The following is a 24,937-nucleotide window of genomic DNA, read 5'->3' as shown; positions in this document are numbered from 1 at the left end:
ATACTTTTCATTCAAATGGTTTGGTTTCAATACTTCAAAACCAATTGGTAGGTCCAGGTAGTCACAAAAATAGATGGGTGTTGGTTAAATTGTGATTTTTATGTATTATTATTATTTCAGGTAAGAACAAATTCTTATTTTACAATGACGGTCTACCCTGGGAAAACCTTCCCCTAACCCGGACGACACTGGGCCAATTTTGTGCTGCCCTATGGGACTCCTGATCACGGCCAGTTGTGATACAGCCCAGGATCGAACCATGATCTGTAGTAACAGCTCTAGCACTGAGATGCAGTGTCTTATTTTTTCTTCCAGTGCGCACGGAGTAGTTTTTAGTGGAGCAGTAGGAAGGTACATGGAGCGCTGGAGTAGTGTGCAAGCACTGAGTGGGATTTCCAACCTTTCAACTCCACTCACTTGCTCCGGTCTAGTGCGGTAGGTTGATTATCTTTGAAAGCAGCAGATAATAATTCTTAAAGTCATTACTTAATGTAATGTGTTTATATATAAATATGAATATTTATAATATATATATATATATATATATATATATATATATACACTGCTCAAAAAAATAAAGGGAACACTTAAACAACACAATGTAACTCCAAGTCAATCACACTTCTGTGAAATCAAACTGTCCACTTAGGAAGCAACACTGATTGACAATAAATTTCACATGCTGTTGTGCAAATGGAATAGACAACAGGTGGAAATTATAGGCAATTAGCAAGACACCCCCAATAAAGGAGTGGTTCTGCAGGTGGGGACCACAGACCACTTCTCAGTTCCTATGCTTCCTGGCTGATGTTTTGGTCACTTTTGAATGCTGGCGGTGCTTTCACTCTAGTGGTAGCATGAGACGGAGTCTACAACCCACACAAGTGGCTCAGGTAGTGCAGCTCATCCAGGATGGCACATCAATGCGAGCTGTGGCAAGGTTTGCTGTGTCTGTCAGCGTAGTGTCCAGAGCATGGAGGCGCTACCAGGAGACAGGCCAGTACATCAGGAGACGTGGAGGAGGCCGTAGGAGGGCAACAACCCAGCAGCAGGACCGCTACCTCCGCCTTTGTGCAAGGAGGAGCAGGAGAAGCACTGCCAGAGTCCTGCAAAATGACCTCCAGCAGGCCACAAATGTGCATGTGTCTGCTCAAACGGTCAGAAACAGACTCCACAGGTGGGGGTTGTGCTTACAGCCCAACACTGTGCAGGACGTTTGGCATTTGCCAGAGAACACCAAGATTGGCAAATTCGCCACTGGCGCCCTGTGCTCTTCACAGATGAAAGCAGGTTCAAACTGAGCACATGTGACAGACGTGACAGAGTCTGGAGACGCCGTGGAGAACGTTCTGCTGCCTGCAACATCCTCCAGCATGACCGGTTTGGCGGTGGGTCAGTCATGGTGTGGGGTGGCATTTCTTTGGGGGGCCGCACAGCCCTCCATGTGCTCGCCAGAGGTAGCCTGACTGCCATTAGGTACCGAGATGAGATCCTCAGACCCCTTGTGAGACCATATGCTGGTGCGATTGGCCCTGGGTTCCTCCTAATGCAAGACAATGCTAGACTTCATGTGGCTGGAGTGTGTCAGCAGTTCCTGCAAGAGGAAGGCATTGATGCTATGGACTGGCCCGCCCGTTCCCCAGACCTGAATCCAATTGAGCACATCTGGGACATCATGTCTCGCTCCATCCACCAACGCCACGTTGCACCACAGACTGTCCAGGAGTTGGCGGATGCTTTAGTCCAGGTCTGGGAGGAGATCCCTCAGGAGACCATCCGCCACCTCATCAGGAGCATGCCCAGGCGTTGTAGGGAGGTTATACAGGCACGTGGAGGCCACACACACTACTGAGCCTCATTTTGACTTGTTTTAAGGCCATTACATTAAAGTTGGATCAGCCTGTAGTGTGGTTTTCCATTTTAATTTTGAGTGTGACTCCAAATACAGACCTCCATGGGTTGATAAATTGGATTTCCATTGATTATTTTTGTGTGATTTTGTTGTCAGCACATTCAACTATGTAAAGAAAAAAGTATTTAATAAGAATTTTTCTTTCATTCAGATCTAGGATGTGTTGTTTAAGTGTTCCCTTTATTTTTTTGAGCAGATATATATATATATATATATATATATATATATATATATATATATATATATATATATACTGACTGTGCAAGCAGCAGGACTTCTTATTTTCCCAAATAAAAGATCCACTTTTCACTACATTCAGACCACATAATAGGGCAACAATATGCTGTTATACAGACACACTGTATATACCAAAGTATGTGGACACCCCTTCAAATTAGTGGATTTGGCTATTTCAGCCACACCCGTTGCTGACAGGTGTATAAAAACAAGCACACAGTCATGCAATCTCCATTGGCAGTAGAATGGTCTTACTGAAGAGCTCAGTGACCTTCAATGTGGCACCGTCATAGGATGCCACCTTTCCAACAAATCAGTTCGTCAATTTCTGCCCTGGTCAACTGTAAGTGCTGTTATTGTGAAGTGGAAACAGCTAGGAGCAACAACGGCTCAGCTGCAAAGTGGTAGGCCAAACAAGCTCACAGAACGGGACAGCAGAGTGCAGTCCTCAGTTGCAAAACTCCCTACCGAGTTTCAAACTGCCTCTGGAAGCAACGTCAGCACAAGAATTGTTAGTCTCTGGAGTGATGAATCACGCTTCACCATCTGGCAGTCCGACGGACGAATTTGGTAGATCCCAGGAGAAATGCTACCTGCCCGAATTAATAGTGAAAACTGTACAGTTTGGTAGAGGAGGAATAATGGTCTGGGGCTGTTTTTCATGGTTCAGGCTAGGCCCCTTAGTTCCAGTAAAGGGAAACCTTAATGCTACAGCATACAATGACATTCTAGACGATTCTGTGTTTCCAACTTGGTGGCAACAGTTTGAGGAAGCCCTTTCCTGTTTCAGCATGACAATGCCCCCGTGCACAAAGCGAGGTCCATAAATAAATTGTTTGTCGAGATTGGTGTGGAAGAACTTGACTGACCTGCACAGAGCCCTGACCTCAACCATCAAAAACCTTTGAGAAGAATTGGAACGCCGACTGCAAGCCAGGCCTAACTAGTGCCCGACCTTACTAATGCTCTTAAAGCTGAATGGAAGCAAGTCCCTACGGAAATGTTCCAACATTTAGTGGAAAGCTTTCCCAAAAGAGTGGAGGCTGTTATAGCCGCAAAGGGGGGCCAACTCCATATTAATGCCCATGATTTTGGAAAGGGACAAACTATAATATCAATACACAACATATTCCTCCTCCTTTACTTTTGATGCCTCATACGGAAAAAGTAAATATTCACTGTTTTGCATATTATTTTCTTTTTAACACAACTTTTCTCTTAATGTACATAAAGGAACTTTTCAGAATAAGATTTCCTGAACTAGGGAAAGAGGGGAGACTGCCTCAGTTCCCAGACTTAACCCTGGGGTGTATTATGCCCCAATATCGGAAGTTAGTCTGAACTAAAATATTCAATCTTTCAGAGGGTCGTCTTTCTCTTGCAGGGTAATGACGACGTCCAGGTGAGTCTAGTCACATTGTCTCTGAGTCTGAGGGGTGATGGTGTATGCCCAGACTGAGGTGCAACAGTACCCTGAGTAGGCACTCTGACTGGTTCAGGTAAGTCTGTAGCACTTTCAAAATGTGTAGGTCCTGCAGTGGATGTTCAGGTGATGGCTTGTAGTCATGGTAGGTCTCCAGTAGCTGATCTTGGTTTGTCACTTGACTTGGTTGTCATCTCTGAGGTTTGTTCCTGGCAAAAGTTGATCAACGTGTCTCCTCCAGATGATGTTCTCTAGGGCTTGTTTGTGTGACCACTGTTGCTGGTATCCACTTTGGACCTTTGCAGTAGTTCCGAGCAAGAACTGCCTCTCTAGGTCTGAAGCTTCGGTCTTTTGCTTTGCTTCGTCTCTCCACTTGTGCTCTCTGTTGTGTCTGTACGACCTGTTTAGTCTAAGGAGGTCTCAGGAGGTTGAGTCGGGTGTGAAGCTGTCTTTTCATCATGGCTGATGTGGGTGCGACTTTGGTTGTAGCATGGGGACTGTTTCTGTAGGTCAACAGGAAGGTGTTTAGGCACCTATTGAGGGACCCGTTCCCTTGTGAAGATTTGAAAGCTTGCTTCATCGTCTGGACAAATCTTTCAGTGAGGCCGTTCATTGCAGGGTGATACGGCACTGACTTGATGCGCTGAATTCCATTTGCTTCCATGAATGGAACTCTTCAGACACCAGTTGTGGGCCATTATCGCTAACGAGTTGCGTTGGTAATCCGAAGCAATTGAAGATTGACCGTAGCTCTTTGCTGAGCTGCTCTTCATCACTGTGATCTCTGGCCATTTGCTGTGTGCGTCAACTACGACTAAGAACATACAATCCTCAAGTGGGCCTGCATAGTCTATGTGGACTCACTGCCAAGGCTCCTCTGGGAAGTCCCATGAATGTAGTGGCACTAGCTGAGGCATGTTCCTCATCTTTTGACATGCAGAACATGACTTGGCCTTGTCTTCGATAGCTGCGTCCAAACCTGGCCACCAAAAGTAGCTGTGTGCAATCTCCTTCATTCGCACCATGCCACAGTGCCCTGAATGGAGTTTTTCAAGCACCTGCCTTCTCAGTGGTGGTGGTATGATGACTCGAAAGCCCCATAGTTCTGTGACCCGTGACCTGGTTTCCCACAGCAATAGCATGGCTTGCCACCTACTGACTTGTTTTTTAAATCCGTAGACACCTTATGCACTTGGGTCATGTTTTGTAGCAATTATTGTGGCCTTTGTGTTTTGGCAATTGCGCGGTCACGCTAGCAGCGAGTATATATGGTTGTCCTTGTTCAATAGAGTCAACAATGTTCATATCTGACACGGCATTGCAGGATATCTAGGCTGACCAATTTTCCCTGGCTTTGTAAAGAATACAGCCTGACGGAAGCCCTACGTTCTTGTCCAATTGTGCTCCCACACTTGAAGGCAAGCTTTCAAAATGGGGGCGTTAGTTTCTACAGGAGCTATGTTACCATGCACTGTCTATTTGAGATTGCTAAATAATTACAATGGCTGCTTCTGATGATTCCTCTTTCCAAGAAGAGCAGGACCACAATTTTTACATAGGGACATACAGCCCTATGAATTTGAGCCGGAATACACTGAAGAGAAGTTGAGACAACAAGAACAAGAATTGCGAGACCAGCAAGCAAGCAATAGGGAGCCACGGTCAATCTCCGACTGGTGGTGCCTATGCGGGTGCTTTCCAGCCATGCAGACAGAATAGGGATATCTGTGCTGCAACGAACTGCAGATCCCATGGATCGTGTGTGTGTGTGTGACAGACCAACGAAGATTCGACGCACATATGGATAGTGGGGTGCTGGAGATGTTCTTTAGAACCTCCAAGATCAACTGGCAAGACATCCTAGACCAGCTGGACCAGGAGGGCAAATTACAAATTAGTAAGATGTTTTGCTGTCAGTAGCTAGCTAGCAATATAAGCTCTATTTTTACACGAGGCAGTGTCATTCAGTACAGTATAATTGTGTGATCAATTCAGCCATAATGGGGCTTGCTAGTACCACTACAAGCCAACCTAGCCAAGCTGAGCTAGCTTGCTTTGTTTGCTATACCCAAAATGTACTGTAGCCTAATGTTATAGCTAGCTAGCTAACATTAGCTAGCCTAGCTAGCCTCAGTGCATCTCATTAAGAGCGAAACTGGATAAATGACTCATAATATTATTTGAGTAACTATACTTTTGTGTTGTAGCTAGCTAGCTATTGTCTGTGAGATTTCATGTTCTGCATCGTGCTGCTACAGTAGGAATACAGACTGTACACAACGATTGCCCATGAAAGTGTTTTGTCATTCTCTTAGACAATACCGCTTGGTGACCTACAGATTATTTTGTGAGTTTGTTCTATGTGGGGAGAAGCTAGGCAGAGGACACCGAGTCCCCTTGCCTGCATGTGTTGTTGTGGCCATTCGAGCAATTTATCCTTCACACGATGGACAGTATGTTGGATACAAAGCAGTTGATGACTCAAGAGTTGTGAAAGGCTCCATAACAACAGTCTCCCCTTGAATCAAAGTGACTCCAAACACCTCACTGCACCCCCCAAACACACCATATACAAGTATTCCCTTTGTGGAACTGTAGTATATTTTTCTTCAACTGTATATGTCATACATTGCAATAACTGCTCCTGCATACTGCTGTGTAAATTCACCTTTGTCTCCAGAGTAAATACATTTTGTCTTGAATACAAGCCATGTCTACTTATTTGCTACATTGACAGACTAATCTACTGTATTATTGAAACATGTTTACTTGCCAACAAATGAAAGTTGAAATAATACACCAACTCCCTGCATTTAGAGGTGGCAGGTAGCCTAGTGGTTAAAGTGTTGGGCCAGTAACCGATTGGTTGCAAGATCAAAACCCTGAGCTGACAAGGTAAAAAATCTGTTGTTCTGCCCCTGAACAAGGCAGTTAACCCACTGTTCCTAGGCCGTCATTGTAAATAATAATTTGTTTTTAACTGACTTGCCTAGTTAAATAAAGGTAAAACAAATCATTTGTTTTAGCAGTAGGATTGTAGCTAGTTATGTCCAAATACATTTCATGAATATCACAATAAATTGATCCAGAAGTTGAAGTCAACACTTTATTCTTCCCTACCAAGCAAAAAAGCAGTAACTGCTCAGAGTGAAACTGAAAAAAATAGCTTTCAAGTTTTTTTTATTGTCCAGCCAAATGGCAGATCATTGGAGATGTGGTTATCTGTTGTCTTACTATCAGGTTATTGTTTTATTCATATTGACCCTCCTCTGATGGTCATTACTGCCTTCTTGCTTGGTGTGCCCACTGGAATATGTTTCCATGACAATTTGTTTTATAGGTTTATTTGTATGTGGCTGTCAGTTTCATATAGGCTGATACTTGTATCAGCAAAGAACAATATATAATACCAAGTTAAACCGTAGAAACTGCAGCCCAAAACTCGGTGAAACCGAGGTAACAGGCTGTAGCTAACGTGAGTGATGGCAGTTACTGCTTTTTCCCTTTCCCCCCATTTTCTCCATAACACAACACAATAGAAGCAGGATATTTGTCCACATGATAAAGCATGTATTTAATGTATAACAAATGTCAGTAAGTCATTTTTGGCCAAATGTGCCATTACTGCGCTTTTGCTTGGTAGAGCAGTATTGGTTTCTGATGCAACTGTAAACATTTAGTAACTTGTCAGTACACTTTAAAAACATATTATATAAAGCATTTTATCAAACTCCATTATATACATATGTACAAGAGCTAGAAATATCTATACCACAATACAATGTGAGAATACTGGGCATTCTATGTTATACTACAACATCAGTCTAACTGAATATAGATGTTGCGTTGGTTGAATGTTCCAGGCAAGTTCCAGAATGTTCTTCAGCTGGTGAACCTTGCCTTGTATTGGGCAATGACAGCTGGTTTCGGCAGGCTTTGGCGCTGTGGCGTTGTCGGCAGGGATGTTGGGTTTGGAGAGCTGTTACTCTGGCTGCTTGTAGACCACCGTCTTGCCTCTTCCTGAGTGATAGGTTCTGGGCTTGTACACTTTCTTCACCACCCACTGCTTCGACCTCTGCAGAAGATTTCTTTGTACTGCAAGTCTACTGGAAAGACATGAAGACTGATCATGAGGATGTGTAACCATATATGTCCTGTATATAGAATGCTTACTTACTTACTTTGTGTATTTAATATTTCTCATTCTTATTTCTTGTGCATTTTTTTCTAGTAATACATTGTTATTGATTATTGCATTGTTGGGTTTTGAGTTTGCAAGAAAGTCATATAAGAAAGAAACCATGTCATCTGAAAAAAAGGGGGTACAGTAGACTGGTATGTGTTTTGTTACACTCAGAGTCAATAATGGGGCATTGAGATGGGCTGTTAGCAAAGATGTGAAAAGGTTGAGGGGGGCTTGACTTGTAGACCATCTAGTCATGTATAATTGTGTATGAGCACCTTCAGTTGTGCTGTTGGGTAGACAAGCACTGCCAACAATAGAGTAAATAGTCTATAAGAGTATACTAACAGCTCATCTCTCCCATACCAAAGAACTGAATGCAAGGGTGTGAAAAGTTTGAAGGGCACTTGGTTTGTATATTTGTGATTTTTTTTTCTCAAGATGGGATTGTGCTTTCATAAATACCTTTGGCTGTCCTGGCTTGTTTGCGTCCTACATTCTCATTATGCTCCAGGATAGCAAGATGAGTCCGCACCTTCATGCATAGGAGTACAAAACGCTGGAGCTTTGGGGTATACTTCAGTAGAGCACTGTGGAATGCTTCCAGATGGCCTGTGATGACAAAGAAAAAAAAAAGTAGACAAAGACTTTTGACTTTTCTGATAGAAAATATAAAAACATTATGCTGTTATTGATGACTACTAACCTGTATGTTTGAATCTGGTCATGTGTGAGAGATCTGTTGTCAAACGTTTGTCCAACACAACTGCCGAGAGATCACAACTGAGTCCACGGACAGCCACTTCTTCTTGCCACGATCATCATCGTACCAGTCAGGGTGTTGACAGTGGACTTCCTCCCCCTCCAATGTCCAGCTGTGTACATCACAGATGTACTTGAGAACGGAGGAACACATATGCATTAGCGCCTTCAAAGACAGACAACATATATTTGCTTTTAGATATCATCAATACAGGACATGCACCAGTACAATTACTACGTGTCTTCTGGACCAGTACTAGGTACTATATCCACCCACCCCTCCAGTGCCAATAGATCATTCATACTAACCTTCACACACAATACCAACCCCCAACAGACGCCAGTCAGCCACCCACACCATCCCTTCCTTACTAATACCTCTACTTTTCTCCAATTTAGATTTCAACCTTTGCATAAACAATCAACTATGCCTCCATAATACAGAGAAAACTACAGTAGAAGTTGTAACCTACTTATTAACACAGAAACTATGACAGCAAGACATGGGCCGTGTTATTGCCTAGCTCCAGTATATTTATTTGCTCATCATTGAGTCATGGATAGATTTAGCAAAGGTGACTTACACTAGTTCCGGGTGCTGAGTTTGATGTTCATTCCACTGCTGATGTTGATGGGATTGGACTCTGTAAATAGAACACGTACAGTGCATTCGGAAAGTATTCAGACCCCTTGACTTTTTCCACTTTGTTACGTTACAGCCTTATTATAAAATGGATTAAATTGTTTTTTCCCATTCATCAATCTTCACACAAATCCCCATAACGATAAAGCAAAACCAGTAAAAATAAATGTTTTTTTGCTAATATATATTTTTAAATGAAGTATTACATTTATGTCAGTATTCAGACCCTTTACTCAGTACTTTGTTGAAGCACCTTTGGCAGCAATTACAGCCTAAAGTCTTCTTGGGTATGACGCTACAAGCTTGGCACACCTGTATTTGGGGAGTTTCTCCCATTTTTCTCTGCAGAACCGCTCAAGCTCTTTCAGGTTGGATGGGGAGTGTAGCTGCACAGCTATTTTCAGGTCTCTCCAGACATGTTCGATTAGGTTCAAGTCCAGGCTCTGGCTGGGCCACTCAAGGACATTCAGAGACTTGTCCCGAAGCCACTCCTGCGTTGTCTTGGCTGTGTGTTTAGGGTCGTTGTCCTGTTGGAAGATGAAACTTCACCCATTCTGAGGTCCTGAGAGCTCTGGAGAAGGTTTTCATCAAGGATCTCTCTGTATTTTGCTCCGTTCATCTTTCGTAGAGTCGTTCAATAAATGTTCTACCTGTTCACTCTTAGAAATAATGCTACAAATATTCAGATGACCTCCCAATATTCCTTTAGGCTTGGAATGAGGGTCCCAGAGCATTTTCGCCTGATTAACAGTTTGAACATTTTTCATGGTACAATGTTTTCTAATACCTGGGTTAAGGGTAAAGTTTCTGACTCGAAGGCGGGTTTTGTTTGGGACATGTATCAAGAGTTGGCATTAAAAATAAATGATCAGCAGATTTCTCATTCTCTTGAAAAGCCATGTTAGCAACAGAGGTTATGCTCACATACACAGAATGTCCTTCTCTGAACCAGATAATATAGGTTACTCAAATGTAGATATTTTCAATCCTTCATCAATGCTTTCGGTCTGGATGGCTAATTAGGGGGACTTTTCTTCACTTCTCCCAGAATTACATTCTCCATATCAGCCTGTTTTTCTGCAGGTGACTAAGACTGAGACTCTCTCCAATACAACCCAGCATTGCAGAGTTGTGTGCATCCTTTCAAGCACACCCTTCTCATTAACCTGTGGTGAGTTATTCACAATTTTTTATGAACAAATAAGGTTTAATATGTCATTAAAATTATTGATTATTATTATTATATTATTTGTGCCCTGGTCCTATAAGAACTCTTGGTCACTTCCCACGAGCCGGGTTGTGACAAAAACTCACATTCATTCTTATGTTTAATAAATGTATCGTATAGTGTGTGTGTGTGTGTGGCAGGCTTACAATGATGGCAAAAAACAACATTTGAGAGTGCGCTGACCCTGGTGCTAGAGGGGGTACGCAGCTGGAGGTTGAATGTTTGAAGGGGTACGGGACTATAAAAAGTTTGGGAACCACTGCTCTACACTATATTTGCTTGTTTTGTCACATTAACTGAAATTAGTCGAACTATTAGAATTTGAGCAACTACGAAATGGCGGAGCGAATTTTGCATAGTGCATCTTTAACATGGTTCATCATGGTAATGTCTTTGATGATCCTTAAAAGCTTAAAGTTGATAGGCCACTGTGGAGTGGATTTACAAAGGATTTAAATGGACACATCAAATCTGATTTAGAGATCTACCATACAAAATTTGGTGTTATTTTGACTTATGGTCCATGAGAAAAAGGTTTTCCAAAATGACCTAATGGGTCCTTGAAGCAAATTTGTTCAGCAATAGGAAAGACACCTACATACAAAGTTACAAGACTCTAGGTAAAACGGAGCAACGGCTATGAGGGTTTACGTGAGACAGACTGCTTATAACAGCGGGCAATCGGTGACATTCTTTTTGACCAAGTTCCTCATGGTCATGTAATAAAAATAAAATCTGAGAATATCAATAGGCTTCACAGAATCGCTTTGAACCCCTAATAATAAAAGAGAAGGAAAAAACGACAGGGTGAAATGTTGAAATAAATACCAGTCATATGATACTATCTGGTGTTTTCTTGAACTGTGTATGTATCTAATTTAGCCTGATCCAGACCATCCAGCTCCTCATTGTCACATAATCACTGCCACAATAACACTGAGCTGGGGGATAAACATGGTTCTGCTTTAGATCAGGGAACTATCCACCGCTCAGAGGGGCGAGCCAAAGAGACACTGCCCTCGGCACTTTGGGGAAAGCAGCAGACTGACAGCTGTGATCTGGGTCTGAGTTTGAGTTCATGAGAAGATTTTCAAAGGTTTTCAAAACTTTCCAAGATGAACATCTATACTGGTGGAACTTATGGGTCCTTCAGGAAAATATCTTCAGCATGAGGAAAAACACCTAGATACAAAGATTCAAGTCTCTAGGTCGAACGCAGCGCTGGATATGAGGGTTTAAGTGAGACTGCTTATAACAGTGCCACCTATAGGCCAATGGGTGCCATTATTTTTACCAAGTTACTCATGGCCTGTAGTTTCTGTGTGCCAAATTGGAGAAAAAAATTACCAACCTATGCTTGAGTTATTTGACCATGTAAAATTCACAATAGGTTTCACAGCTTCACTGTGAACCCCTAATAATAAAAAAATTGAAAAAAAGATGAAAAAATGAGGGGTGAAATGTTGAAATAAATACCAGTCAAATGATACTATCTGGTGTTTTCTTGAACTGTGTATGTATCTAATTTAGCCTGATCCAGACCATCCAGCTCTTCTCATTGTCACATAATCACTGCCACAATAACACTGAGCTGGGGGATAAACATGGTTCTGCTTTAGATCAGGGAACTATCCACCACTCAGAGGGGCGAGCCAAAGAGACACTGCCCTCGGCACTTTGGGGAAGGCAGCAGACTCACAGCCGTGATCTGGGTCTGAGTTTGGGGCGGTGGTCCGGCGTGCACGTCTTTTCGTCTTCGGCCAAGAGATTAGGCGCGAGGACATTTGTTGGAGAGTGGATACACATTTAAGATTTAGAGGGATCAGTGGAGGGATTTGGTATCAATAAAGACAGATCGCTGGGACTAAAAACCACAAGGGAGAAAATCAAATAAAAAGCTCATATCCTGTGAACATCCCCCCTATATGACAGTTGGGAGTAGAACGTGCTTGTCTTAGCTTTCTTTTTTTGTTTGCTTGAATCAAAAGCGAGAGTAGAAAAAAATAAGCAGATTTTCTTTAGCATCTGAGACAGATAGCATGTGACTGGTTGGTTGGTTGGTTGGTTAGAGCTAGGTTAGAGTAACCATTGGGAGAAAACGAAACAAAGGGTTGATTGGCAGCAAATGCAACACTAGTAGAGCACATCTCTCTCTAGGGCCTGATAAGACGAGACGAGAGTATCAATCATCTTTCTGCACACTTACATCCACAGCGCATCAGTGCAATTCTCCACCAATCATTTTGCCTTTGTTCTCTTCTGGTCCTCTCCTTTGTGTATCACAAGCAAAGCCATTAACTTGGGTTTTGATCAGTCGGTAAAAACAAGCTTCCTTTAAGGAAGCAAGGCAAAGTCAAAGGAATAAAAATACAGCTTCACACAACTGTCAGATGGCAATATCCTGCTTTTCCTTCCATTATTTATTTCCCTGCCTTCTAAAGGTTTGAAGAACGAACGAGAAATCGCTGTTGCCAAAATATGATATATCCATTGACATAAAGGGGGCTTCTATAAAATCCGGACGCACTAGCACACTTCTCCTTCAGAATGTATTACAGGACCACAGCAGTAGTGAATAGAGACAGTATAACATTAGTAAAAACCTCCTAATGAGGAGAGGTGGCCAGGCCTTTCATCTTGGGCCGACCTCATATGATTTAGGACCAAACAGACCTAGCCTTCCTCACAACGTCATCTTTCTCTGCCTCCTGCTTGACCTTGCCTTTGATGTAAACTAGAAAAGAAAAAGTATTGTCATTTTTTATTTCAAACTACCTCAAATAAATCTGCCTTCATAGCATTGTTCAAAACACAAAACATTACCTTAAAATAAAATATCATATTTTTTAAAATTCATGTAGCTTTTTCATTCAAAAGCTTATGAAAGAGAAAACTAACTGCACCAAAAAAAAAAAAATCTAAATCCATGGAACTGAGCATGAAAGAGAGGCCAAGGACGTTGTTTCCCAAGCGTTAGATTGGTTTTCCATCCCATGATTAGCCCCATCCATGCTAATTACACTGAATGGGAACCAATTAGAAGGAACTACTCTTCCGCTAATAAGGATTTGGGTCTTTGTCCGTCTTAGGACATCATTTGTACTGTGCTGCTGTCCCCGAGCTACTGCTACTGCTTTCACTTAGAACCACTCCCTCTTTCTACTTTAGAGCTACACAGCAGCCTTTTATATTCATACCAATCACAGCCTACTCTCTCTTCCAGAGCTGAGGCAGCCTTTTATATCCAACCAATCAGAGGAGCCCATACTGCAACCTTTTATATATACCAACCAATCAGAGGAACCCATCCTCTCTGGGTCAGGGCGAATCCACTGACTATAGGATGAAACAATTGAATCCTTAGGTGGGTAAAAAGGAACACATTTACTAGTCTTCACAAGTAACTAAATTGAAAAGGCAAAAGACGTTGCTAGCCATTTCTATCCCCCTTTGCATGACAGATGGTATCTCCCGATGACATGTAATGGGACAGGCATGTGGGAGATAATAAACCACTCCAGGAGGGGGGTATCTTTCAGTGACCACACCAATTACCTCAGCAGCCATGTCACCCTGCAGGTCTCCCTCCACCTCACCAGGGGGGGGCAGGAACTCTCTGACCTCACACTGCTGTGCTGTTCCATCCACAGAGGTTCCATCTGGCCTGATGGGGGCTTTCACAGGCATACAGGGCTGCCATTAACCTAGGGAGACATGCCTAATGGTAGCTAGTTGCTACAGAACAACGACACAAAGGATAAACCAAGTCTCTTCCCACAGGGACTTGTGCCTCCTCCTCCTCTAACTAAGAGGATGGCGCTGGGGGGCCAGGCTGCATGTCCGATGTCCTGGACTTAGTCATGGCCACTAACAACAAGGATGTAAGTCAAGTCAACTGCATCAAATGACAGAGTGTGGCCTGGCCTCAGAGCATGTGTAAATGAGCAAATGACTAATACTGGGAAAAGTGCAGAGTAGACGTCTTTGATACGCTTACTGTCTGTACATGTACCCCCTGTCTATAGCCTCGCTATTGTTATTTTACTGCTGCTCTTTAATTATTTGTTACTTTCATTTTAGATTTTTTACTTATCTAATTTTTACTTAACACTTATTTTTCTTAAAACTGCATTGTTGGTTAAGGGCTTGTAAGTAAGCATTTCACTGTAAGGTCTACACCTGTTGTATTTGGCGCATGTGGCAAATACAAATTGATTTGATGTCTTGGTTAATACCCATTTTTTTACTTCTTGCACTTGTTAAATGGCAAAGGTGATGTAAAATAGAGCTGATTTTGCTTTCTATTGAGTGATTATACTGCCTTAACGGTAAAAACAGCAAAGTATCTTCTCATAAACAAACTCCAACAAGGCATGAAACACAAACATGTGTCTCTCACTTAACTATCATTTACAACCTTGCTACACGCCCACCCACCCACAACACACACCCACAACACACACCCACACCCACAACACCCACCCACAACACCCACCCACAACACCCACCCACAACACACACCCACAACACACACCCACACCACACACCCACAACACCCACCCACAACACCCACCCACACCACACACCCACAACACCCACCCACAACACACACCCACAACACACACCCACACCCACACGTGTCTATTCTCTACTTTCTGGCTGGCTTCACAATGGAGCCCAGGCTTGTAATTAGGCACATGAGCTGCAATCAGAGCCCAATGACAATACCTCTCCACCAGCTTGTTTTCCTAACCTCACCGAGCCCCCGGGCACTGGTCCACTTACCCTGTCAGAAACACACAGGCCACCACTGAAATCAAAACATTGAAATCACTCCACTTCTCTCGCTCACTGCAGCTCCCTGCGCTGATTAAATGTGCAGAGAGGAGAGTGCAATTTGCTAAATTACAAGTATTCTGCACATGTAAATATAGTTTAATTACCGCAATTAAATAAGATTACTGGAGATTGGCAGATGGGGGATGTAATGTTGTTTTAATTAGAGTTTGAATGCAGTTTAACATAAACAGAATGTTAACCCCACAGTCTGAATGAAAAAGGCTGTTAGAGTCCTGACAAATTGTATCCTGGTGCCTCTCTCTCTGAAGGCTTACAATCACCTGTAGCTAGAAGGAGAGAGAGAGAGAGAGTGAGAGAGTAAGAGGGAACGACAAAAACAGAGAGAATCAAGGCAGAGACAGAAATAGAGAAAAGAAAGAGACAGAGAGAGCGAGAGCGAGAGAGACAGAGAGAGAGAGAGAGCAAGAGAGCGAGAGAGCGAGAGAGAGAGAGAGAGAGAAAGAGAGAATGTGAGAGAGAAAGGGAGAGAGAGAGAAAGGGAGAGAGAATGAGAGAGAGAAAGCGAGAGAGAGAGAGAAAGGGAGAGAGAGTACAGTAAATCATCAACAGGCACAACTGACTTCAAGCATGGCGCTCTATAAGAATAGCAGATTGAATTAGGATGACATAAATCAAAATATTTTGACAAAAGTTAATATGGCATTAGAGGCAATTAAAATGGAATTAGACGCTGAGATCACTCATGGAAATTAGAAACAGTCCTTTAACTTGGAAATAAAGAACCTTGGAAATTAAAACGAACAAAAGTACTAGGCCTTTGAACAACATCAAAGAAACGAAGAAAAAAAAGAAAGGAGAAAGAAAGAACCAAAACGGACACACAGTAAAACTCTTGACCACAAAAAAGTACACAGGGATCAAAAAGCTTCGGTAAAATTACCATAGATTACAAACGTGGCTTGCCATGAATCCGGTTAAAGTAAACGCCATCACATTTTCTAACAATCACAATTACAACCACCTGAATATGTACAGGCTTGAGAGAAAACACATGCTTGCCTCAATAAATATATGTCCTTCAAGCTAAAGAATGATGGCTGCCAACCGTGTTTTTTCTGTATAACCTCTGGTCTGATGGATTTGTAGGTTACACACCCTGGCCCTAGAAAGAAGACCTTTTCACAATCTATATAGCTGTGTAGCTACATTTTATACATTCCAGTCAATAGCCTATTTGAAATTCTAATTGAAAGTTTAATGCCCTTGCTCCGGGCATAGCAATAAAGATTGCCTTTGGAAAGCCATTTAAAGGCTTAATCTCTTTATCATGTGGTATTTGGAAGCCTAACTTTGTTCTTGTTAGGCAGATCAATTGCATTCATTTACAAAATGGGAGAGAATGTCACCCTTCATCCTTTAAATCTCGGCTCGGGAAAAGAGCAGAGTTAACGAGTGCGACGGGCTCTTTTCCCCTTATTAGCAGAAATAGGTGTCATGGGAGACTTGACCTGCACATTTTAATTAGTACATAAAAAATTCAGCTCCTGAGATAGATGGCAACATTCAATGTGTAATGGGGGCCTGCCTCAGTCGGCCATTTAACGGTTTCAGGCCAGTCTTAAAACAAGCTGGCACCTCCACACTTACACACACAGAGCATGCTTAAAGAAGAGAGAGCAGCAGTTCATGCTTTCTTAATGCAAATCTCCCTCTCTTTACCACCACTGCTGGGACCAGCCATGTAAAACTCATAGGCTGGGGAATCTCTCTCCTGACATTCCTGAAATGGATATCGTGGCTCCTTTATTCCATCGTCATTTCAATAAAGACCTAATAGCTTTTTCCGGTTGGCTGGCCCTTATTTGTGCATCTCTTGTTTTGCATGTGCATCAGGGACAGTTACATCCGCACTCCGTAATAATTCATATAAAGGCTGAGAATAGTCTGTCTACTGCCGATTTACATTCCAGTGTGTCAGAATGGTTGGATGCACAGGGAACCACCGTATGACATTTATTGACTGTGTTATTATTGCCTCCCTTTAGAGGGAGGAGTGTTATCAATGGACAAACATCAATTAATAGCATTGCCGTCAACCTTTGTAAATCCCTACAAAACAATGAAATGACCCAACGGGGTAAGATGGGGAATGGACCAAACCAAATGTCTTTACCTAGCTACACCTCCTAACTACACCTCACCAAAGAGTTAAGATCAAGATTGTTTGGGTCAAGGATAATACAGATTGTATAGGGCTACATGGAAGGTGCCTACAGTATATTATATAGAGAACACAATCTGCCAGGAAGTGTTCAGTCAGAGGAACCTTGTTTTCAGCCAGTCACCCAAGCCTGGCCCAGCAAGTGAAGTGAGTTTAGTCAATCAGTCCTGTTCAATAATTCAACGATTTAATGTTTGTGTGGAAACTGCCACACTGGCCTGGGCAACTGGCTAGAGTCATAATCCAGACCACTCCTCTACTCTCCTTCACTCCTCCAGTTTCTCACGCCTTCGGCTGAATTCAAATGATCTGCACCACTTCAGAGAGCTGGAAGGCATGCAGGAGCCCCAGCCATGCCCCGGTTTAGCCGCCTTTTACTCCTCCTCTCTTTTCCATCCCCCTCTTTTTATTTGTATAGGCCCTCTGAAAATGATGGACAGATCACAAGGCAGCACAAAAGTCATTCAGTAGTTAGTGTGTTAAAGAAACTTTAATAGCCAAAGTCTTTAAAATGTTACATAAGCCAGTGGCTTTTAGAGAAATTGAACAAAATGGCTCCTTTCAGGGCCCTGTGGAGTAGCATGCGAGTGCCGGCACAAAAGAAGCTCCTTCTGGAGAGGAGAGGGCCTGAATGGCTGCATTATCCTCCCTATGGGTGTGGAGTTCAGAGAAACCATTTCACACCTCCTGCCACCTGCCATTATCGTTCTTACAGTCATTACAGGAGGCTGCAACGAAACAAGCGTGGTAATGTCGGTTGAAGACAAAACTCCTCACCGCTCCAACTCTCCACCCCCTGATCGACAGACGTTATGGCAATTTGCCTCGCTGAAAGGGAGAAGTACAAATGGAGGTCGGGAGGATGCAGTCAATGGGAAGCAAATTACATTTAGAGCTCTCATTCGTTCTTCTTTTCACCATCTATTTTGTGGGCAATTTCTTAGTAAAGATATGGATATAGGCCTAAGAGTAATCTCAACAGCATAGATACCAGCCAAGCACAAGAATGGATCATCCAAGAGAATACACTAATCCTATCATACAAGTAGATATACCAATTCACCAAGATATCCCAAGCCCTACAGTTGTTGCTAGAGCACTCAAAACATGTCTTTGTAATGACATTGAGATGCAGATGGCTCTTTGGGTTTCCTGGACGGTGTAGTTGTTTGCTTTCTCTGTAGAAACGGAGCAGATTTCACAGTCAGTGTCACAAGCAGGACCACCATGTTTTAGCACCACCTCTTGCTTGTGGAAGGGAGCTTGAACAACACAAAATAGCCATTTAACAATAAATAGCGGTTCTACGGTCATATATGGTGTCAGCGCCGTGGGTTCAATTCCCACTGGGGTCACTGGGGTCACAGATACTAAAATGTATGCAAGCACTACTGTAAAACGCTTTGAGTGAAAGCGTCTGCTAAATGGCATATTATTATCAAGAACAGAGAAAGCAAACATTGTTAAGGGTACATTGTAGAGGGGTTAGGGAATATGTTTTTTGATATGGTCGAATTAGGCCTCAAACCAAGGTTCTTCAAATTCACAAGAAACTGATATTTGACCTCATCTCCGTGAGACCTATAGCCAAATGCTTTGCTTTGCAGGAAAAGACGCAAGACTGCAACTCTGCACTGCAGAGAAACTCATTGCGGATATTAGTTGAGGCAACAAGGTCTAAGGCAACAGTCACCTACTGTTACAGTGTTACAGGACAGTAATAAGAAAGGGCACTTGCAGTTACCTAATAAACATCTGCTCTCTCGTTCAATATATTATGAGAATTCTCAATCACATTCTCTTAGCTATTAAAGTTACTGTACAGTGTGTGCACTGCAGTTCATTTAAGACTTTACTCAGGAGGCCTATCTGAGAAAGTATTCATCTTTTAACTCAAGAAGACTTCTCGTGCTAACAAGAGATCCTTCATGCCTTTTTAATGTGATTACACTGTGTAGTAAGTAGCACTGTAGACCCAGTCACAGCTCCGGCTACTCTCCCACATACAGTTCTCTATTCACACACACATAAACCTCCTACATCGTAGCTCTCCCATCAGACTGCAGGTAATTGAATCGTAGGCTCAATTCCACAGCATTAGTCTCGTGTTTAAAGGAGATGATTTATCATGTCCACTTAACCAAAACGCATTGGTCACAATGCGATTGGTCACAATGTTTCTCCACAAATGGATGAGCCTGAAACGCTATGAGATGATGGGAGACTGTGGGTGGAGGAAGCTATGTTGCCTGGCTACCCAAAGTCCTTGCTCAGGCCAAATGCTACGCCACGCCCACGGACGTTCGTTTCTTCTCCACAATGAGTCTGGATTGAGTTCCTCCCCAACGATTTCTAGAATAGAAACCGATGGGTGGGCCAGAGCCAGAACACATGCGTTTAAAGTGCCGTTTGAAAATGTGTCATTGGCTTTGATACTCTGGTTGGTTAGAGGTGATCCAATCGCTGATGACTTTGTTTTGTGCTACACCCCTCATTTTGACATCACCAGAAACAACTTCAATGATGGCAGTGGCAGACTTGGGGAAACCGGGATGCATATGTGGAATTAATGAGGGATAAATACCACATCAACAGAGTCAGACATGGCTCTCATTTGGTCTCTACAAGAAGGTCAAGTCATAATGCTCCGATAGAATAACTGTATCAAACCAAATGTGCGTTCTCATTAGTTTAATGGCCGTGAATGGATGTTCATCGTTGTCAAGGTTGACATTTCAGCATGTTTCTGTTGTGAAATAAATGCAACACAGTATACTGTAAAAATGTATTCCACCAAAACGTCAAACTAAGTCCCAAACATAACATATCTCCCTGTCTGGTCTGTCTGGGTTAGAATCTGCCTAACCATGACAAGCAACGCTGCTTAGGCAGGTGAAATGCATCTATCTGGCAGAAGATGCTCTGCTGCTTCTTTCTCTCTCTCAGGTAGAGGGGGAGGGTTCACTTTCACTTTTAACAGGCTAAATGTATGTAAGGGTTAAATGTCAAGTGTCACGAACGCTGGAAAAAAAATTCATCATATTATACAGTACATACTGTAATGTTATGCACGGTAGTGGAATTAAATGCTACATTTACTATGCACCATACTCGGGATTTCTCTCCATATGCTTGTTGTTTCTTCAACTGTGTGTGTGTGTGAGGGTGATAGCACTCCGGGGGTAGCTAGCTATGCATGGGAATGGCAACACACGAGACCAGTACTATTCACTGACCCTGAAGGACTTGGAGGTCTTAAGGAGTTTGGCCTCGCATCCAACTCAATTCCCCTGAATAAAACATAGAAAAACAATCCATAGAAGCTCTCAATAAATCTCTCCTCCCTGGCTGCGCTCCATGGGATATCTGTCTAAATCAGCGTGACACCCAGGCTACTGGGATAGGTAGTGTTTATGTGAACCCTAACTGGTGGCTGATGGCTCCAGAGCACCACAGAGCCCAGAGCAGGGCCAACACAGGAAACCACAAAGCATGAAGAGCACATTATGAACAATCTGTCTGCTGCTTTCTGATGTCTGTCTGACAGACACACGGCTAGGCCAGGACAGATAGAGCCCTCAGCAATAAACCGTCTGGACAGATACACACACCCCCTTTGGATGCCTGGTTGGATGGATTCTTTCGAATAATGAAACATTTAAATATTCCCATTGTGAGAGCAGATGAGTATACAAAATGTGTGTGTACGTGTGTAGGTGGTAAAAATAGACTGTGTATTAGCGTAAGTGTGGCTTCCTAGTGTGATTACAGTATGTGTGTGTTAGTGTACTCGCATGTGTGCGTGCGTGCGTGCATGTTGAGTGCATGCTGAGTGAATTTGCCGGACGGATCCTGCGTGTGCATTACAGCAAAAGTCACAGAAACAGACAGCTATACTCTCGGGGGAGTCTGCAATCAGGCCGCGAGGAACTGCTTCTGTCCTTCAACAGGCAATTAACGCTGAGTCCATTTACAGCTCCCAGGAGGCCCTCGGCTAGGGGGGACGGGAAAAACAGCATCCCAAAGGTCAGCGCCTGGAGAGGAAGCACTGTGAGGGGGTGTGGGGAGGACGGGGGAGGAGGGTTTGGGGGTATTGGCTGACTCAGAACATTGGAAAGCATGAGCTACTTATCACCCGCCAGCTATTAACCGAGGGGACAGCAGTGTTTTCCAGTGAACACGTGTCAGTGACAAAAGGCATAAATGAAAGGAAACCACAGAGGCTCCTGGCCTGTTGTGGTCCTGGCCCTGTCGATGACCCTCTCTGGACCAGATGGGTGCATTCTGACTGAACGCTCCAGACCTGGGATGTCAGTTTCATCACAACTCATAAATGTTTCAAGGCCCGCTCTCCTCTTTCTTTTGATCCAGATGTAAGTTGAGGAGCCAGTTGTTCACACCATGCAACGCAGCACCCACTTCCGCTTTGGGGAGTTAATGTCTAGCACGTGTTCCAAGGCCACAAGCCCTTCAATATATTGTTTCAACTGTATTGGTAACCCTGTCACACAATGAATTGTAGATACCACAAAAGATCACATAAACACAGAACCTTTTATTAAAATATCAAAATGCCTTCTGGCCAAGCGGAAGCTTGGATAAGAAATCAGAGGAAAGCTGTGTGTCTATGATCTTGGTTATGAGCAGCAAACAGGAAGTTTGATTTCTCACTCAGCTTTGTTATTACCAAATGAGAGAGAGAGAACAAAGAAGGAGAGAGAGAGAGAACAAAGAAGAAGAGAGAGAGAGAGAGAGAGAGAGAGAGAGAGAGAGAGAGAGAGAGAGAGAGAGAGAGAGAGAGAGAGAGAGAGAGAGAGAGAGAGAGAGAGAGAGAAGACTTGGACACAATGTGAGGAGCAGCTTAAAAAGATTCTCCGGTACTTTTGTATACTTTTTAGACAGTAGTTCTGAAAGTAGCGCTCATGAGCCAAAAGTGGTCCCCGGAAATTGTGTACTACGTCACATACACTACAGGGCCAAAAATAGTTGACACCCCTTCAAATGAGTTGATTCAGCTATTTCAGCCACACCCGTTGCTGACAGGTGTATAAAATCGCACACACAGCCAAGCAATCTCCATATACAAACATTGGCCGTAGAATGGCCTTACTGAAGCGCTCAGTGACTTTAAACGTGGCACCATCATAGGATCCCACCTTTCCAACAAGTCAGTTTGTAAAATTTCTGCACTGCTAGAGCATCCCCAGTCAACTGTAAGTGCTGTTATTGTGAAGTGGAAATGTCTAGGAGCAACAACGGCTCAGCCGTGAAGTGGTAGGCCACACAAGCTCACAGAGCGGGACAGCCGAGTGCTGAAGCGTGTAGCGCGTAAGAATATTTTGTCCCCGGTTGCAACACTCACTACTGAGTTCCAAACTGCCTCTGGAAGCAACGTCAGTACAATAACTGTTAGTCGGGAGCTTCATGAAATTTTCCATGGCTGAGCAGCCACTCATAAGCCCAAGATCACCATGCGGAATGCCAAGCATCGGCTGGAGTGGTGAAAAGCTTGCCGCCATTGGACTCTGGAGCAGTGGAAACGCGTTCTCTGGATTGATGAATCACGCTTCACCATCTGGCAGTCCGACGGACGAATCTGGGTTTGCCGGATGCCAGGAGAACGCTACCTGCCCAAATGCATAGTGCCAACTGTAAAGTTTGGTGTAACTGTAAAGTCTGGAGCTGTTTTTCATAGTTCCGGCTAGGCCCCTTAGTTCCAGTGAAGGGAAGTCTTAACGCTACAACATACAATTACATTCTAGACGATTCTGTGTGATTCCAACTTTGTGGAAACAGTTTGGGGAAGGTCCTTTCCTGTTTCAGCATGACAATGCCCCTGTGCACAAAGCAAGGTCCATACAGAAATGGTTTGTTGAGATCGGTGTGGAAGAACTTGATTGGCCTGCACAGAGCCCTAACCTCAACTCCATCGAACACCTTTGGGATGAATTGTAACCCCGACTGCAAGCCAGGCCTAATCGCCCAACATCAGTGCCCAACCTCACTAATGCTCGTGGCTGAATGGAAGCAAGTTCCCGCAACAATGTTCCAATACCTTGTGGAAAGCCTTCCCAAAAGAGTGGAGGCTGTTATAGCAGCAAAGAGTGGTCCAACTCCATAATAATGCCCACGATTTTGGAATGAGATGGTCGACGTACAGGCGTCCACATACTTTTGGCCATGTAGTGTATGTGCAGATATGTACACCACATCATTGCTCTCTCTCTCTCTCTCTCTCGCGCGCTCTGCTGTGGGTGCATCTTGATAGCTGTCACTCAAATGGCGAGGGGCTTTCAAACTCAGGATTTCATTGCTAATTGAGGTAAGACAGTTATTCTGCTCATAAATTATGCATTGACACATCCAGCCCAAAGCGGAGGTTTAAAAAATACTTACTAGTCGCCAAAGTTCTGGAGCATGTCTTAAATTACTTCACAATCAGGGCACCAGGGAAAATCCATTTCTGGCAGAAAGGGGCTTCCACTACTAAGTCCAAGTTTCAATAGAGTCTCTACTTAGCCTTTTGGAAACTCCCCTTAGAACTTTTCATTAAACATGCCATTAAATCACAAGACTTGGAAGACTGGAAAGGAGAGAGAGGGAAATGAGAGATTGCGCAAAACAATTATCAGTGATGGGAACTTTGGAATGTCATGTGTGATGTGTTCACTGAGTAGGTGTTGCAGTCGTCCTCCCTGTCCCTGTCCACAGCACCACTGAGGCATTCAGAGGGAAATCTATGGCTTCTTCAGAGAATATTATGCAGAACCCTCTGTTGACAAATGTACCCTCTACTCTCACCACACAGATGCTGCTGTGCTTTCTCTGTCACTGGTGTTGGTGGTGACATTCTGCTTGGCAAGAGTTTGTAGCTAGTGTCAGTCTGTCGAACATCGGAGCAGCATTATTTTGACGCAGCAGCTGAAACTAATAAACAAATCCCAGCACTCCTAATGCGAACCATAATTTCTGCCAGAGCACGAATGATGGGAAATATGAGCCACATGAGCCAGCATCTTCACTCAAATACATTTTTGGAGTAAGCACTTTTCTTTTTCTCATTTACAGTATAAATCAACCTCTCTCATTAGAGCACTACTTTTTTAATGTATATTCTTTGTTTTGGGCCATTTGCGCTAGGTGGGGCTCAAAAGCATAAAAATATATTGAAATTGCCAACCAATAAAGAACAGTAGACCCCTGACTGTGGATGGCATGTGGTGACATTTCCACAAGGCTTTTGTATCCATTACATTTTTTTATTTTAATTTGTGTTCAACTTTCAGGACAGACTTGGAAACTTCATAGAAGCCTTCCCTTTGAAATGGGAAATGTGTTGCCAATCTGCCATTTACAATCACCCCTGAGGGAGCCTTAGATAGGGATGGTGGCAGGGGGTTGAGGGGTGGGTTGAGGGATCAATACCACCGAGCCTTGGCACATCATGGCCAGACTGTCCTCAAGGGATGCCCATTTGGTGAGCGGGTGTTTGAGAGGTTATGCCAAGGCAAGGGTCACACTGTGTCTG

General features: G+C 43.3%; 1 protein-coding gene and 1 long non-coding RNA gene across 2 annotated transcripts in view; both read right to left on the bottom strand.

Moving 5' to 3' along the window:
- LOC106567958 (autism susceptibility gene 2 protein-like) overlaps positions 1 to 24,937 on the bottom strand; it is a 491,043-nt gene that overhangs the window by 168,803 nt on the left and 297,303 nt on the right.
- On the bottom strand, positions 6,572 to 9,364 carry LOC106567960 (uncharacterized). The gene is made up of 3 exons (XR_001320206.2): positions 8,462 to 9,364; positions 8,221 to 8,367; positions 6,572 to 7,678 (listed from the first exon to the last, which is right to left on the bottom strand). It is a non-coding gene; the product is annotated as an uncharacterized lncRNA (long non-coding RNA).

This window comes from Salmo salar, chromosome ssa13, assembly GCF_905237065.1.
Source record: "Salmo salar chromosome ssa13, Ssal_v3.1, whole genome shotgun sequence".
NCBI lineage: Eukaryota > Metazoa > Chordata > Actinopteri > Salmoniformes > Salmonidae > Salmo > Salmo salar.
The sequence above is the reverse complement of the archived record's forward strand: the minus strand, read 5'-3'. Positions and strand labels throughout refer to the sequence as shown.